Source organism: Manacus candei, unplaced genomic scaffold, assembly GCF_025592945.1.
Source record: "Manacus candei isolate 608988 ecotype Guabito, Panama unplaced genomic scaffold, ASM2559294v1 h1tg000027l, whole genome shotgun sequence".
In the NCBI taxonomy this organism is placed as follows: Eukaryota; Metazoa; Chordata; class Aves; order Passeriformes; family Pipridae; genus Manacus; species Manacus candei.
In genome coordinates this window covers 3,933,827-3,949,039 of record NW_026138075.1, presented here as the reverse complement: position 1 = coordinate 3,949,039, position 15,213 = coordinate 3,933,827, and the positions used below count along the sequence as shown (strand labels likewise).

The window sequence follows — 15,213 nt, the reverse complement described above, 5'->3', positions numbered from 1 at the left end:
TCCTATCTATACTTGTCCATTGTCTGGAGTACTTCCTCTTCCCTTCCCGCTAACTTCAAGGAGATTACAGAGAGTTTGCTTTTCAGACATTTGGCATTACATACATTGAATGTGTGACTGTTTCTTTATCTTCCATTTTCCCCTTAGATCTGTACCTATTAAATATGCATGGTGTTGTGTATGTGCAAACAAATGCTGACAGCTAACCATAGCATCTGACAGAAAGTGTACCTTCTCTGAGAACTGAGTCTTTTATCTCTTTCCCCTTGAAATGGAAAGAATTTTTTGAGTCTCTGAGATGGTGAAAAGATTTTTTCTTTTGAATCTGAAAACTGTATTCATTTATAAGTGGTTAGCCTGAATGCAAGGCCTAACTTAGAAAGGCTGAGCATCACTTACCCATTGGGAAGAGAGACTTTTAGACCATCGGCATCTTTTCTCCTTCTGGATTTTTTTCTTTGAAACAAAAACCTACTGCTTCTGTCTTCTGTAAGATATGAAATGGAAAGCAAGTTCTTCTGAGGTCTGTGCTGTGATCAGTGTATCTATAGAAGTTTCATGATTTCAAGTTATTCAGGTACTACTTGTAACATACTGGCTTTTTTTGAATCACTGCAGTTTACTTCATCCTAAGACTACTCTGAGTTTTCCAATTGGACTGGTGAAGCAAACACAGATCCTGTAAGAAATGGTTGCATACTGTAATTATATCCTTACAGGTCACTCTGTGAAAAACGAGTTTTCTACTCAAGATAACAAAAGAAAAAAGTAATGAAAATAAGAAAATTAATATTTTAGCTGCAGGACATTTTGTATGAAGAGCCTCTGCCCATGAACTCTTCAACATTTAAATCAATACAGTTTGAAAGACTCTCATACAAGTTGATATAATAACCTCTGAAATACTAATGATGAGTTATCACTTCCACTGGGAAACTGTACTGGTCCCAAGCATAAAAGTGGTCATTTAAAATGTCTTTACTAAGCAGCACAGAATTCTGCAGAACTAAATCTCAAGTAGATCTGGCTCCCTAAATGGTAATTCCATCTTTTTTTAAAAGGTCAGCTCAATTAGATTTTGGCAAGATTGAGTCTTCAGTGTCTCTTATTATTTTCATCAGGACACATTGGCTGGTAGTTTGCAAGTGTTCATGAGCAAAACAGGTTAGTAATACATTGGTACCACTACAAATAGATTGTCCTCATCACCGCATAGACAAAACACTCATGAGAACTGTGCAATTCTTTAAGCACTAGTGGCATGATATAATGAAGTTGTATTCCATTAAGCGCTTGTATACAAGGGAGCAAAATGTCATCACCTGAGTGTGGCTGCATTTCTGTGATACAACCTCATCTGTTCCGTCAACTAGTTTTGTTCTGATCAATAAGCAGTTTTCTGTGGCCTTTCACTACTGTCAGATGTCATTGAATGATGTAAATACACGTCAGAAACTAGAAACTTGACAACTCACCTAGACTAAAGAGAGAACTGTGAGGAGGGGGTGTACTGCTGGGATAGACAGAAATGACAGCTGATGTCTGCTGTGTATAAATGATTTGATATTGCTACAGACAAGATTTTTCATTTTTCATAAGCATACAGCAAAATGACTCTTACTTGTACAAGTCAAATCATTCGAAAAGGCCGAAGAGAATAAAAAGGATTTTTATATTACAGGACAGCACCGAACAGAATGGCCTATTTACAAGTTACCTTTTATTTTATTCTTGTCTTTTGATACTAAATCTTGGTTCCTACTTTATGTTAAAATGAAGGAAGACCATGTAAATATTAAAAATGTTCTCCTAGGCAGTGTACAATAGGTAAAATAGCTATTCATTCTAACATACTATTGCAAAGCATTAGAGAATTCAACATTTCACTACAGAATAAAAAAATGGAGGTGTTTTGGTTGGTTAGGTTGTTTTTGAATTGTGAAGAAGCTTAAAAAAACTTTCAAAGTTGACAACAGAGGACTAAATATGAAAGTAGTTATATTCCATAGTGGGGAATTGTAGCTGTAATGCACAGGTTTTTGCTAACTTGAAGAGTTTTTTAATATACTTCATAATTCCAGTGAAGATCAACTGCTGTAGGAGTTAGTACAAAGCAGAGAGAGTTTATTACTACTATAGTTACTGCTGTCGAACGTACTTGCTCCAATTTTAACCACTAGGAGTTTACAACACAAGTTCCAAAACACAGTTTTGTGGGAAAAAAGGAGGTTTCTGTAATAGGTGGTTGGGGCTAGATAAACATGTAAACTGTTTGAACAGGAGCATTGTCTTTGGCCTTTTATCTTTGAGGGTTGGGTTAAACCTTCCTCTGCAGTATAAACATCTTTACCATATTTGCTGCCATATAAGAAGCAAAATGTGGAAGATATGATTTTGAAGAGAAACTAAATATACATTAGTAAAATGAAATCTGTTTATTAAAAAAAAAAAAAAGCACCAGTGGTTTTAGTAATATAAAGTAATACCTGCTGATGTGTCAACAGGGAGATCTGAACTCCAGCCTACTTGTAGTAGCAATGTCACTGATACCAGGGTACACTCCATCTTGCTCTCCTGGCCATTGGCGAGACTGCTGAGGAGGTATCCCTGTGTGATGGTGTGGGCATGTGTATGCAGGTGTGTAATGAAGCTCTTCACCCCTCTACTCCACTCTAGTGAGACCCCACCTGCAGTGCTCCATCCGGCTCTGGGGTCCCTAGCACAGGATCTGTGGAGTACATTGAACTGTTGGAGCACCTCCAGAGAAGATACACAAAAATAGTTAGATGGAGCACTGTTCCTATGGGAGAAGGCTGAGAGAATTGATATTGTTCAACCTGAAGAAGAGAAGGCTCTGGGTAACGTTATTGCAGCCTTTCAGTACCTAAAGGGAGCCTACAAGAAAGCTGAAGAGGGACTTTTTAACAAGGGTGTGTAGTGATAAAACAAGGGGCAATGGAATTAAACTGAGAGTAGGTTTAGATTAGATAGAAGGAAGAAATCCTTTATTGTGAGGGTGGTGAGGCATTGGCACAGGCTGCCCAGAGAAGCTGTGGATGGCCCATCCCTAGAAGTGTTCAAGGCCAGGCTGGATGGGGCTCTGAGCAAGCTGGTCTAGTGGAAGGTGTCCCTGCCCACAGGGAAGTTAGAACTCCGTGATCTTCCAACCCAAACCGTTCTGTGATTCTGTGATACCCATTTGAGTCTTTGCTACCTTAATAATATCATGCTTTAGTGTTCTCATCCACTACACTGGAGCATAATTTGTATGAAGAAAATTTCAAGAGCCCTGAGATTTAATACTGTGCTTCTGCTGTGTCAAGTTTTGTGCATGTGCCATGAGGTCAATGCTTAGGTGCTGAAGATTCGGTCTTCACCAGTTATTGGCCGTACTGCTCATATAGACCAGGATGTCTCAGCTGAAAGGCCTGGATTCAGAACAGGTGTCACAATTCCCATTGCCTTCTGGAATCCTCAGTCTGGGCTCTCAGGTTACCATCACCTTTGTGTCTCTAAAGGGTTTTCTACAGGACTTTCAGACAACAGTTGTCCTCAACTGGAACACTTAGAACGAGTTTCTTGAAACTGGCATGAATCTTGCTCAAGAACAGACAAGCATAACCACTCTAAATTACATGCACTCCATGATTTCTCAGACATCAGGTCATACCTGCACCTTTCCATTATATTGTTAGTTATTTAGAGTGGTTTACCTTGTGTTGTATGCAGGAAATGGCCTGGTGTTTATCTGCCATTGTAAATTTGTAACAAGTACAATGGAATGTTAAGTAGGTGATGCTTAGTGATGAATTGCTACTCTACTAGCATACTTCAATTAATTTACTGTGTATTATGAACTGTTCTTATGAAAGGGAGGCTGCTGGAAAGCTCTGTGTAGGCTGATGCTTACTATAAATAAGAAAATTATTTTGAGTTGATTTCTAATTTGGCTTATGAAGTCGCTCAGAGCCAGTATTGCTGCCTTACAAATAAAAAAACCATTGTCACTTTTTTAATACAAAAAATAACCAAACAGCATTAGTGTGCTTACAATAATTGTCATAAAAAGAGTGATGTCAAGGGGTAGCTGTTAAGTGGGACTTTGGTAACTGACTTCATTGTGACCAGGATATTACCCACTTTTTTGTGGGGGGGAAAAGGGGAGGTAATTGACTTGTGGGATGGAGGAGATCATTGCAAAGAAGGAAAATTTTCTATATGCAGTCTTGTATGTCTGAACTTAAATCTTATGAATGGTTATTGAAATTCTCTAGAAGCTAGCAAGAGGGCTCTGCTGCATTTTAGTGTTTGCCTCTGCTTTAGAATATTTTATAGGTGTAGACCAATCTACTGTGTTTTCTACTTTTTTTTTTAATTTTTACAAAATGAGCTTTATTTTACTTTGAATACTTAGTTTCTTATACTAGTAAGTGAGTTTATATGTCTCATAGCCCAGTACACCACCTCCAAGTACTGTAACCTCCAGAATATGTTGAAAATCCCCAAATGAACAGGGTAAAATGGCACTTTCCATTGTTCAAAATCCTATTCTTGATCTGATATTTATAAGATTCTTCCTAGAGCTATTTCTGTAACAGTTATGAAATACGCTTGCAATTTTAATACCCTGCCCAGTGAAAAAAAGATTAAAACTCATTTGTGGTAACAGAGAGTTGTGAAGTTGTCCCAAACATACAGCAGTCTTCCACGGTATTCTTTTTTTTCTCTGTTGTATTGTACATAATAAACACATAGACAAATTTGTTTTCGTTTGTTTTTTTGTTGACTCTCTTTCTTTTTTTTAATTTACAGATTTTGCAGTGTTTCTGTCACTTCAACTTCTTGTTCCTTATTAAGACTTCAGAGATACAAACCAGTAGCTCAGTAATTGCTTTCTTGAATCTGCCTTTAATAATTACATTTAGTAAAGCTGTATCGAAAATTAGAAAGGCAGAGACTAATGGAAAACTAGATTTTTCACTGAATTAGAAAGCAAGACAATCCATATATTGACAACATTTCAAGTTGAAACAGATCAGGAAAACTGTTTTGGACTGTCTGTGCAAAGAGGCAAACACAGGCCTGATGTGCAGTGGCATCTGCATTTTATACAGGCAGAGAAACTATAAGAGATTTCATGTAAATAGGTGTCTTGAGAGGGGACAGTAGAAATCTGATTTGGAAGCAAGTCACTTGAGTTTTTTTTTAGTCAGAGAACCTTTTTCTTCACATTAACAAAAGTCTAGAAAGTGCTAACTTTTCACTGATTAAAATACCTTGAAATGCAAGGTGGGGGAAGAGGAAACATATTTTAGGTTCTTATTTTAGTCTGGGCCATAATCCGTGGAAGAATATTTGTGGAGGTTGGTATGACAGCTGAGATGGTTCTTGATGAGAAAGATCATTCAGGTATCTTTGGGTCTTCTGTAGTGTTTTGAGATTAGTCTTTGCTTCAGTTATCTGCTAAATAGACACTGGGCCTAACAAAGGTTGTTTTAACAGCTTCAGCATTTTTGGAGACCCTTATTTTTAACCAACAGTACAGTTCCACTTCCATGCTGCACATTTAATAATAGTTTACTTTCACATCATGATGCTCTCTTCTGCTGCTTTTTAGCATGCATTCACAGAATTGGGAAGCTTTTGCATGAGTCTGTGCAATTTGCATTGGTGGGCATCAGTGGAGCATAGATCCTATGATTTTTATTACACTGTGGAGCAATTTTGATGAAGATGGAAAATGAGAGTTTTCCTTATGTAAATTTATACAGTTTGTTTATTGGATATTACATTCATTTTACTGCAAAATGTTGCTGAACTTTCAGTTCAACGTAGGTTGATGGCTTGAAGGACTTCTGAACATAAAAAAGGCTTCTCTAGGAACTTCACCTTGAATCCTAATCACAAAAAATAGGATTAAATAGTAACTTTCATTGTGTTATATACGTGTATCAATCATTGTGTAATTTTAAGTTTATGATTAATGAATGCTGGTAATCTGATAAACTGTTTGACTAATCCAGAAACTTTTATGACACACGGAGAGCTCCAGTTATCGGTGGTGCTATAGGCAGTGTACTGTACTGTGCAGTGATAAGAGCAATGAAGACATTGTTAGATCAGCAGCAATCTAAGGAATTTCAGTCTTGTTTGTAGAACCCATAAAAGCTAATATTTTCCTTGTTTGGAATGGAAATAATAAAAGCATAAGAAAGCACTTCCAATGTCACAGAGGAAATTGATAGAACCAGAAAGTGAGGCATGCTCAAGATTCCTTCCTAGGTCCCTGAAATTTCCATATGAACAAACCAGCATTTTTTGTAATTTTGGGAGGAATTTGTCAGTTGTGAATAAATTGCTGTTTGGACAGTAACTTCAGGACCTGAGGGTTTTTTTTCCTGTATCTGGTGGGAAAGACAAAAGGTCTTATAAAGACAAGTAGTGTGAATCTAATGGGAATATTTATTGTCTCCTATCCCACCGCCTTCTTCAAAATATTGCAACAGGATCTTCACAGAAATAGCAGGTTCAGGATCTCATTTGATAAATTGGAAAAAATTTAACTTTTCAAAGTAGTTACTCTGCAAACTTGAAGAGCAAATTGCTGCTTGATTACATAAAACTGCAAAACGTGTGACAGGAAAGTCATGAATGTATAACTGAGTCTTCTAACTGTCTTCCAAAAAATGAGCATGGAAAAGGAAGCAATTTTTTTTTCCATCTTTTTACTTTTCCTCCTGCCTTGGAAAGAGCTTTCTTAGGATCATAGAGTCAATTAGGTTGGCAGGGGCCCATGGAGGTCCAGGCACACTCTCCCCACCACTCCTGCTCAAAACAAGGCCAATGTAGATCAGATTGTGCAGGGTCATGTCCTATCACGTTTTGGCTTTCTCCACTCCCTCTTGGGCCCCTGGCTCCAGTGTCTATGTAATATACACTTTCTGCTGAAACTATTAAATAGGCCAAATTTGGCACCAGATCTGGTGATAGTCTTATTTTTCTGGAAAAATTGGGTGAGCTTTGCATGCAGTGATTTTTTTATTGGTTCTTTAAAAGGAAAGGATGGAAGATTTGATAGAAAATATTCTTTTCAAAGAAATATATGGAAATAGAATTAGAATAATTGAATATTAAAATAAAAATATATGGGAATAGGGCTTGGGCTTTTAACCTCAGGCCTTTGAATCTTGCCCAATCACAATGCTCTAAGTAGATTTTTCTAGAGAAAAGCATGAAATAAATTTTTCAACATTGTGAAGTACTTGGATTTTTGATCTAAAAGTGACCATAATGTTACTATTTGCCTTAATCTCGAGGCCATACTTTTCCGTACATATGTTTTCCTGCCTTTTAAAATGGTTTTTTTTAGTTCTAACATGGAAATAGCCCCTAAGGATGTAGCCCCTTTGTTCACATGTTGCTACAACACTGTCAGTCCCACATGCTGAGCTAAGGGGACACTCAGTGGGGAAAAGGAGTGTGTGACTGATGCTCCAAGTGGGTGTGTGCAGGGATGCTGGGTTGCATTGTGTGAAAAGCTTAAATGACACTATGAACATTTAAATTCACAACCATTGTTTCCTAATGGTTTTCCCTTTTTCTTCTTTTAGCCCTGATCAGTCAACAGAGAATAAATATATAATTTGTATAAGTACTACCCCAGACATATGACCAATGGATGTGGTGCTTTTAGGTCCCTAATACAGACTTCTAGACTAAGAGGTGCTTAAGTTTTTGTCATCCAGCTGCTTGACCAGCAGTGGAGGGAGAGAGAGGGATGCTGTGTTTTACCAAAGGGTTTTCAGAGCAAGTAAATGCAATTATATACGTTTCTGATTCATATGCACCAAAATTGTGGATTCCCTTTAAGGTTATAGTAGCAGGAGTACTTCAGACTAAAGGCCTTTCCTCCTGCTCTTTCTGCTTACTTTAAGGGTAATGCAGCATGGTATTTCCAGGTGTTGTTTCCCTGTGCCATAGCACAGACTCCTGTCCAGCATCTCTTTCTTGTAAAAACTTTAAAATGTGCTCCAGCTGTTTTTCTGCTCCCTGACATCATAGCTGCTCCTGAACTCTAGAAAAAGAGTTCTGTAGGCCTGAAATTTGCCCTAATTTTGTGGAGATGCCTTAAACTTTGGGTCAGGTCAGACACACTGTAAAAATAACAGAGCACAAGCAGTGCTGATACTATTGGAAAACCTGCATTATGTACATAATTCTGTGCAAAGTTTTGTTAGGAGTTAGGCAGTTTTCCAGAAGTTTATGAGTTGGCCAAATTTGCCTCCCAGATGTCTTCCTGGTCTTCTTGTCCACATCTTGGAGGAATTTGAGTGAAATGGTTTGGGTTCTGTTTTGGATTGAGTTTTGGGTTTTTGATTGGGTTTTTTGGCATAGGTGAAGTAAAATATATTTTACTTTAAGTATGTGTTTGGACTGTCTCAGCTGTAACTTTCTAAAAATATTTTCTTTCTGGATCACATAGCTGATACAGAAAATCTAAGCCCAAAAATTAAAGGTTGGCAAAACTATAAGTAACTGAGAACAGTCTTGTAATGGAAAATATTAGATTATTCTAATTGCTCCTGGCACTGCCATTGACTCCTATAATGCATTTTATTAAATTACCTCCATCTCAGGTCCTCTTCAGATGTTATTGAGATGTTAATAAAAAATAACAGTAGTGTGTCTGAGCTGCAGCATGAAGTATGAGGGTCAGGAGTTAGCTGATGCAAGGTGAATGTCCCCCTTCATTATCCCTTTAGATTTCTTACCTGTGAAAAATATAGAATCATAGAATAGAATCATAGAATCAACTGGGTTAGAAGGGACCTCTGAGATCATCAAGTCCAACCCTTGATACACTACTGCTGCAGTTACTAGACTATGGCACTCAGTGCCACATCCAGTCTCTTTTTAAAAACCTCCAGGGACAGAGAATCCACTACTTCCCTGGGCAGCCCATTCCAGTGTCTGACCACCCTCTCTGTAAAGAAATTCCTTCTAATATCTAACCTAAACCTCCCCTGGCACAACTTGAGACCATGCCCTCTTGACTTGCTGATAGTTGCCTGGGAAAAGAGACCAACCCCCACCTGGCTACAACCTCCTTTCAGGGAGTTGTAGAGAGTGATGAGGTCTCCCCTGAGCCTCCTCTTCTCCAGGCTGAACAACCCCAGCTCCCTCAACCTCTCCTCAGAGGACTTGTGCTTGAGTCCCTTCACCAGCCTCGTTGCTCTTCTCTGGACCTTCTCCAGCACCTCAATATCCTTCCTGAACTGAGGGACCCAGAACCGGACACAGTACTCCAGGTGTGGCCTCACCAGTGCTGAGTACAGGGGAAGAATCACTTCCCTGGTCCTGTTGGCCACACTGTTCCTGCTCCAGGCCAGGATGCCATTGGCCTTCTTGGCCACCTGGGCACACTCTGGCTCATGTTCAGCTTCTTGCCAATCCAAACTCCCAGCTCCCTCTCTGCCTGGCTGCTCTCCAGCCACTCTGTCCCAGCCTGTAGTGCTGTAGGGGGTTGCTGTGGCCAAAGTGCAGGACCCGGCACTTGGCCTTGTGAAACCTCATCCTGTTGGAATCAGCCCAACTCACCAGCCTGTCCAGGTCCCTCTGCAGAGCCCTCCTGCCTTCCAGCTGATTGACACTCCCCCCCCAGCTTAGTGTCATCTGCAAATTTGCTGATGATGGACTCAATCCCCTCATCTAAATCATCAGTAAAGATATTAAACAGAACTGGGCCCAACACTGATCCCTGGGGGACACCACTAGTTGGTGGTGCTGCCAAGTGGATGCAGCCCCGTTCCCCACCACTCTCAGGGCCTGGGCCTCCAGCCAGTTCCTAACCCAGCACAGAGTGCCCCTGTCCAAGCCATGGGCTGCCAGCTTTTTCAGGAGAATGCTGTGGGAGATGGTATCAAAGGCCTTACTGAAGTCCAGGGAGACACATCCACAGCCTTCCCCTCATCCACCAGGCGGGTCACCTGATCATAAAAGGAGATCAGGTTGGTCAGACAGGACCTGCCCTTCCTAAACCCGTGCTGGCTGGGTCTGATCCCTTGATGTGAGTGAAAGCAATGGTAAGCAGAGACAGAGGCTGTATAGAAAGATGAACAGTTGCTTGCTGAGGCATTTGAAGATAACATGAAACCTCAATCACCTGTAGGATAGGGTAAGTTGCATTTTTTTCTGACCTGTAAACAGAGAAGTGACAATTTCTATAAATACATAGGAGAATCAGTTTTTGCTGCAACTAAGAACTTAGAGTAAACTGAGCAGTTTACATTCCTTCTGCAGGGAGGCACTGGAGTTCTACAATAATAGAGCCTTTGTAAAAGAAAAATATTTGAAAAAAATTATTTACGGCAGTGTGTTGTGTGACTAGAAATGGCACTAGTTTTTCTCTTCAGTACAAAAGGTGAGAGCCAGGAAAATGCTGGAATTTGATCACTAAGTTCATAATAAAACAAAAAGAAAATTTGAAACCTCAGAATAAGGGAGATGCTGTGACAGTATCATGTTGTACCTGTAAGACTTCTTATTAGTATCTGTAATTTTTTTCCTTGATAGTATTTGTTAATTTGTCCAACTGAATTTAGTCTGTATGTATTTAAATAGGTGACTTGGTTGGTATCTGTAGGTGATGAACATCAAGAGTTTTCTAGTGCAATAAACGAGTATTTCTTTTACACCCAAGAACCCAGGACATGAAATGTGACTCTCAAGTTTCAACTAAAATGAGTATATGGATAATGTTTCCTTGCGGTGCTGTTTTTAGGAATCTACTAGCTTTTTTTATTGGAGTGTTCAAGTGAAGTTAGTTCCTTAGTCATCTGTGCTTGGCTGTGTCTTTATATTTTTTCTTCATTGAATAAAAGGCAGTCATACATTTTTACACCAGTTAATAGTATTATTTGATTCTGATGCTTCTAGTTAACATTTGAAGAGATTGGCACATTGTTATCTTCAGTTCAAGCAGCAAACAGCAGGTAGAACATTTAGCACAATTTTCAGTCATCTGTGTTCTGTTGCTTTGTTTGCAGTATGCATGCTTTTATTTCCACTTTTCCAGCATCAGACTCATTTTATAACTTCTTTAAAATCTCTCTGGTATGTGTTGGATACATAATATCTTATCTGGCTGAATACATGTTCAGGCATGTAATTACTTGATGTTTGTCTCACCATATTCCAAGTGATTGAGAGACCAGTTGCAAAATAACATAATTCTCACTGAATCAATTTTCATGTCTTTGAAATGATAAATATGTAATTGTACAACCAGTGTTCTCTGATAGGTTATTCAGTCTTGAATTGCTAAATTGCTAATAGGTTGCTTTAATTATATATATTGTACTGGATATTGGTTTGTGTTAATATTTCTTCTGCCTTTGAGCCTATACAATCTGTTGACATAATTGTACTGGAGGTAGTCTCTGTAAGCGGTTTAAATGTTGCCTTTTCTCAGGCATGGCTTTTTAAGTCAGATTCTATGTTGCCTTAACTCTTCCACTATTGCCAGTATACTCTGCCTGAAGTATCCGTGGTTTACCTACATTCCATGTTTTATACTGTAACTCGAAGGAAAGCAAATTAGGAAATATTTTTCTCTCTTCCCTGTGTTATTCCCTTATGTTCAAGTCAAATCCAAGCCATACTCTGAACTTTACACTCACCCTGCTCCTTTTGCAGGATACTTGGACCTCGCTGACTGCAGTTCCCACAGACATACCTGGGATAGAGCCAGGCTAGCAGTGAGCTTTGTCCAAACTTTGCCATGAGTTTTGCAGTGTGTGCTGCCCATGCTGCTGCCACCATTAATGTTGCCACCAGTACCTGAGCTATCTTATATCGCGCTCAGGAATATCTACATTCACTGTAGAGTCAACTATTTATATTGTAGCCAACTACAATATGAATGCTCTGTTAATCACAGCATGTAAATTCAGAAGCTTAAAAATTTAAATCTTATTTGGGCATAATAGTATGTTATTATTTTTGAGCAGTGTTTGTGGTAGCTGCTGTTGCATTTTCTTCAGCAGTTGCACAGAGTTTGTTGCTTCCATTCTCTTCACCTTCCTTGCATGTGAAAGATCTGGTTTTTTGCAGCTGGATCCGTCGATAACCACATCCTGGTAACCTGTTTAAGGTCTTGTCTCAGTCACAGCAGGCTTAGTCCAGTAAGAAATGAAATTGTCTTATATCTATTTGAGCTTATTTCTTTGTCCCACTTTGAATTACCATTCAAAGAGATTGACCTGGCAAGGGAACCCTTTAGTGAGCAGGATGGCATTCTTTGGTAAATTAATGTGATGACTCTTCTTTCCAGCAGCAGGTGCTGATGTTTGAAATAGCTTTGTCAGTTGAATGCAAGTATAACACAGATGGCAGGCAATAGGAGAGCTAATTTGGTTTCCATTTTGGAAGGCAGACCAATGCTAATTTAATGAAAGTTTGGATGATTTAACTCTTTGAAAGGAAGTGCCTGAAAATGTTACATAGATCCTGACTGCTCATCTTTGTTATTAACAGAATAGCATATGAATCCTCCATTTTGGGACTGAAGATAGGCTAATCCCAATATTTAAATGTAATATATGAAGGATCTTTGCTAAGCTTCACAGACATTTAGAAAAGCTGCCTCCTTTGACTACTGCTCTTAAAAATTTATTTGGATGAACTACTTATGTGGACAGGTAAAGAGGAGCAGAGGCTTCTCTGATAGATTACTGCAGAGACCCTAGTAAGAGATGACGCAAGGTGGATATGCATTATTTCTTTGCCCTGGTATTTAATCACCATGAAGAATGTGGAGCTTGTTTTTAATAGCTTGTGTATATGGTATCTTGACTAAATACTGTTGTGTTTCGTGTACATATGTGTTTTGTTAGTCACTAGCAAAGGAAAAGGCTGATTTCATATACCATGGTGGACATAACATGGAAAAAGAGACAGTAGAAAGTCAGCTCCTTTGAAATACTCATCACCCTGCTGCTTGTATACTTTTTGATGTGTTCTTTGACACCTTTTCATTTTTGTTTATAAACAAAACATCTGTGCTTTGGAGGTCTTAGGTCACCCAGGTGTTCTTCAGACAGCAAATACAAGTGCAAGCAGAGTAACACAGACTCAAAGTTTCTAGTAGAAAACTTAGTCTTGTGTCTAGTGTCTCACAAAAAGGAGCTTCTTGCAGCCAGTTGGCTGCAATATAGAGGGCACTATCATTGTGGTCAGGATTTGCATCCTGCCTTGGGAACTCAGAGGACTTGTTACAGACTCTCCAGATAAAATAGCAAAGGATTTTATGGCAAAATAGAAGATTCTGTTTATTTTATCTAACTTAGAATTAATCTGTTTCTTGTAAATATACTTCTGCAGTCAGTTATTTTGTGCAGTATTCTAATATTTTATCCCAATGTACCATTTCTATTGGAAAGCTCATATTTTCCATAAAAAGCCTCATGGTGGTTTTATTACTAGAACATTTCCAATAAGAGACATTGAGATGATCCAGATGAACAAATAGAACAGATCAGGCTTATTTTTTTTGTCTGTATAACCATAGGCTTTAGCATGAGTTATAAACTTTTTCCTTTTCCAGTAAAAGATCAACACACTTTTCCTTAAGTTTGATTGTAAGGAAGCCAAATAGGTGACCACAGTGACAAGGAGATTTTAAAATACTGTCATCTCTGTAACAGTTGTTCTCTGCAGGGCCAATAAGGAAAAATACCAAAACCAAGTCAGATCTCCTAGCATCTTGGTTTGTTTACAAATCAAATTTCCATAGCCAGTGTGTCGCTGGCAAGGGAGAGACTTTTTAGTTTGGAAAGCCAAGTAAGTTATTTTTCAGGAAATGACAGCAAAGTTCCTATGGGATTTTATGAACCATGTGTTTAGAAAAGATTGGTTTAAAGAGAGTTGAAAAAATCAGAAAACTACTTACTCTTACATGTCAGCTACTCTTTCATTCAACAGTGGCAGTTCTGTAGAAGCCTCCCTCGAGCTTCCCATGCTATAAGAATTACAAAACCACCTGACTGGGTTGCAGTATGAATTGTTTTACTACCTCTTCCTCTAAACCCTAAGAAATATGACATACACTTCTAAAAAGCCATCTTCAGAAAGAATATCCCTGACTCCTATGAATGCCTTTTGAACATAATTCCTGCTAAGACTGTGCCATTTTATGACAGGGAGAGCCCCATACTGCAAAAGAATGTAGGAGATGGAACATCCTTAATTATTTTGTATTATTGGTGGAAAAGACAAACTGCATGCTGAAAGGTTCTTGAAGAGACTGTAATCTGATTTAGGTAGATACTGGTACCAGTAACACTGGTAACTGTTAGGGAAGAGAAAACTCTTTCAGTTAATAAATGGCTGAGGGTTGCATAAATTTGTAAGGAGGCATTTGAATTAGGAGCCACGTTTATAAAAACATGTAAGAACACGTACTTGTGATTGTTCTTATGTACGCTTTTTCTTTTTTTCTTTTAATCAATGAAAACCCAAGTTAAATTGTAGAAACATGAGATTTAACAGAAGTCGTCAGTGAAATTACATACTTGTCCTCTGAATGGACTTATGTTACTGTAGAAAATCTATTTTTGTGTCTTATAAAAACAATGAGGCTGCTTTTCTGGGCCAGGATGGGTCGGGTAACTGCTTCACACAGGCCGGAGCTGTTGGGAATACTCTCTGGAAATCCTGTAGTGAATATTTCACTTTTCTGTCGTGGTCTTTTCCCTTCACAGACTCTGGAGAAAGCAATGTCATAATTCCATAATGTCAAGCTTTGATTTCCATAGTCAGTAAAAATCTGTACTTTTGTCCTTTTGCTGTAGCTTAGTACATTGTACTTGGGCTAAGTGAAACAGTCTGATTTCATGTAACAGACATGACGGTGCTTGGGCTGGGCGTAAGGAGCTGTTTATGGGTCTAACCTAACCTTTGAGCTGACTTCATCCAGCCTCCCAGCACTCTCATTCCTCTCAGACATTCTCTTCTTTTCCTTTACTGCCTCTTACAGACACTTTCATGTCTTCTTAAGACCCCAGCAAAACCAAGCGGAACAAACTAGTCTCTTCAGGGTAATACTGCTTCCTTCTTCACTGTGGCCCAACTCGTTTCCCAGTTCTGCAGCAGAAAGGGGGCCCTTTCGTTACAGGCAGACCGTGCAGCAGCTCGTGTTAGGACTCCTTGTGTAGG

At 38.9% G+C, this 15,213-nt stretch overlaps 1 protein-coding gene across 2 annotated transcripts in view; it reads left to right on the top strand.

Moving 5' to 3' along the window:
* Positions 1 to 15,213, top strand: part of SNX24 (sorting nexin 24) — an 88,470-nt gene that overhangs the window by 24,978 nt on the left and 48,279 nt on the right. The gene's annotated exons all lie outside the window — the stretch shown is intronic.